We start from the raw sequence: 3,546 nt of genomic DNA on the forward strand, positions 1-3,546 counted from the left end.
ACAACAACAAATACCAAAGAAATAAAAAAAATTAACAAATGGATGGTTATAACTTTAATGTTTAAAGGGTATAACTTTAGTCGTAAATAGTATAACTTTAATAGTAGATAGTATAACTTTAGTTGTATTCACATATAGATCTGAAAATTAAAAATAAAAAAAAGTTAACAAATGTAAATTGTAAACAAAAATTATAAAGTACAAAAAACCGTAAATCTAACTAATATTAGATCTAAAATAAAAAACCAAAAAAAAAAAAAATCTAAAAAAAAAAAACAAAATTGAGAAGTAGAAAACTAGATCTGGAAACCAATAACAAAAACAATAAAGAAACGAAAAAAGAATCGAAAGAAAAAAAAAACGCAATAAACACCACAAAAAATAATTAAATAACAACACTAACACCCAATAAAAACCAAATATGAAATTATTTAAAAAAAAAAACGAAAATAACTTTAATCCATAATAAAAAAACCCGTAAATCTAACAAAAAAACCCGTAAATCTAAGAAAAAACCAAATAACCAAAAAAAAAACAAAAAACAAATAAAAGTAAATCTGAAAAAACAAAATGGACCAAAAACAAAGAAAATGAGGAGGGAGGCGGGAGGTGGAGAGGAGGGTGGTCGTGGAGAGGAGGGTGGCGAGGGGAAGTTGCAGGCGTGGTGGTGGAGAGGAGGCCGGCAGACGAGTGGTGGAGGGGAAGATGCAGGCGCGGTGGTGGAGAGAAGGGCGACAAGCGAGTGTTGTCGAGATCTGGAGGGGAAGGTGAGCGCGGTGGTGGTGGTGATGTTGTTGTCAGGTGGTGGTAGGCGAGTGGTGGAGTGAGGGTGGCATTGAGGAGTCGGGATTGGGCGGTGGTTTGTCGGGTGCGGTGGTGGTAAGGGAGGGAGGGAGGATTTTTATGTTTTGAAAATTTTGATTTGATTTGTTTTGAGTTTTTTATTGTGTGTTTTTTTTTTTGTTTTGTTTTGAGAGAATGAGAGGAAAATGAGAGAGAATGAGGTAATGAGAGAAGTGAGAGAGAATGAATAATGATGAAGTGAGTAGGGAAATGAGGAAGAAGTTATGGAGGATTAGGAAGAAGTTATGAAGGATTAGGGAGGGAGATTAGAGAGGGAGATTTATGGCCCTTTATTGAGATGCAGTCTCATCCCTCTATTCCCTTCATCCTATGGTCCTTAGAAGGACTTAGGGACTTTGTTGAGAGTTACACTTGTAAAATGTTAAAATTTTATAAATTCAATTTTTCATATACAAACTGCCTTAAAAGGTCAAAGTTACACTTTACGACTTAGAGTTACACTTCTAAATCTCAGAAACTTAAAAGTCATGAAACAGGAGCTAAAAGTCACTAAATACAAACTAGAGAGAGAAAGTAAATTAATGAGTGCTTAGAGAATTGATTAGAGTTAAGTGTATTTTTATTGCTTTTAATCTCAACCATCCACCTCCTCTCTTCTAATGGCGTAGATGAGGACTTAGGAACTCAATGGAAGAGGAGGACTCTATTGAACCCATATATATATATATATATATATATATATATATATATATATATATATATATATATATATATATATATATATATATATAGAATTAGGTTCAACTAAGTCCTCCTAGTTAAAATGAGTCCATAAGTCCTCATCTAAACCCTTAAATGTATACATAAGGGGATTTGAGATTAAAACAACCAACAAAAAAAAACTCAACCACCTATTTCATTAAATCTCTCCAATTCCCAATATTCTATTCGTTTCCCAATCTTATACTGTACTCATTTTTCTAATTCACTCTCAAACATATTGATTGTCACTGCCGTTTTCCATGTTTACTCCTTCATTTTCTTATTCTTCTTTTTATTTGCGAGATCTCTTCTTCTTGCACACTCAAATACGCACTCCATGAGTTCTTGCACCAAAATCTCGTCTTTTTTTCTCTCAATGAAGATTTTATGCACAATTATTATGATTTTATCAAAAAAATATTCGTCGCTGTTAGTTTTAATGGTGAAAGCGCTCGCTAATTATGAGTTCTTGCACATATCGTATCTTCCTTCGTTGATCAACCACATTAAATCACATGGTTATCAAAATAGTGAGATCTCGAGATTCTAATTCACACACTTAATCAAATCTCTTGCTCATCTTCTCGGAATCGAAAACGAACGAGCCCAACCACGGTAATAACGGAGGAGCAGGGGAGTGGCGATTCCGGGTAATGACGAAGGTGTGGCTAGATTCGCGATGGTGGTTGACGACGGAGAGCAGGTGAGTAACATTAGAGTTTGTGATTGTCTCTGTTCTTGATTTTGTCCGAAAATTGTGACTGTCTTTAAGTTTTTTCCTTTCATTTTATTTATTTCTTTTCCTTTCATTTTTTTATTAAGATCTAATAACATTGAGTTTGTGGTTAGTGGATATACTTTAGAAATTATTTGAATCTAGTAAGAAGTTGATTCAGTGCAATTTTATGTTTTTCCGTAACATTCCCATACTTAATTTAAAATGTCCATCCTACACATGTGTATGAAGTTCTATTAACACTCTAATGTTGCTTGTGATTTCGTATTTAGATGAAGCTTTAAGCTTTTCAATTGCACATGCTTCCTTTATGTTATCTTGTACAAATTTCCTCTAACACTATTAATTCGTCTGTAAATTGAATGCAGGATTTCAAGTATATAAGGGAACAGTACTGATATTGAAGATCCGAGAGGAGTCAAGACAGGATTATGCTTACTTTTTCTGTTTTGTGTTGATCTGAGAGGAGTATTAGGGAGTAGTTCGTGTTCTTATGGCAAAGTGGAATTTGCCTGGGTTGAAATTTTGTAGGAGATCAGTTACATTTTTAATTGTATCCTATTTGAATAAAGGAGTAGATTCTTATTCTTATCGTTTACGAATAATAATGGTGTAAAAGTTGCATTATATTTGTATAAAGGACTGGGAGAATTATTTGAAGGTAACTTCAAGCTAATACCGTGTAACAATTCAATGAAGGTGTCACATTTTAAATGATATTGTGAAACTTCAAACTAATATTATTTTGAAGGTAACTTCAATTTACCGTGTAACTTTAATTCAATAAAAGTGTAACTTTAAACCGATATTGTGAAACTTCATTATTTTGAAGATATCTTCAAGCTATTACCGTTTAACTTTAATTCAAAAAAGATGTAACTTTAAATCGATATTGTGAAACTTCAAATTAATATTATTTTGAAGGTAACTTCAAGATAATACCGTGTAACTTTAATTCAATAAAGGTGTAACTTTAAATCGATATTGTGAAACTTCAAATTAATTTTATTTTGAAGGTAACTTCAATATACTGTGTAACTTTAATTCAATAAAGGTGTAACTTTAAACCGATATTGTGAAACTTCATTAATTTGGAGGTAACTTCAAGCTATTACCGTGTAACTTTAATTCAATAAAAGTGTAACTTCAAATTAATATTATTTTGGAAGAAATTTCAAGTTAATAACGTGTAAATTTAATTCAATAAAGGTGTAACTTTAAATCGATATTCTGAAACTTCAAAT

General features: G+C 32.0%; 1 long non-coding RNA gene across 1 annotated transcript; it reads left to right on the forward strand.

Annotated features, from left to right (window-relative positions):
* Positions 1-2,076: 2,076 nt before the first annotated feature.
* Positions 2,077-2,978, forward strand: LOC141621719 (uncharacterized). Its single transcript, XR_012532611.1, has 2 exons — positions 2,077-2,269; positions 2,671-2,978. It is a non-coding gene; the product is annotated as an uncharacterized LOC141621719 (long non-coding RNA).
* Positions 2,979-3,546: the final 568 nt, after the last annotated feature.

This window comes from Silene latifolia, chromosome X (genome assembly GCF_048544455.1).
Source record: "Silene latifolia isolate original U9 population chromosome X, ASM4854445v1, whole genome shotgun sequence".
Lineage (NCBI taxonomy): Eukaryota > Viridiplantae > Streptophyta > Magnoliopsida > Caryophyllales > Caryophyllaceae > Silene > Silene latifolia.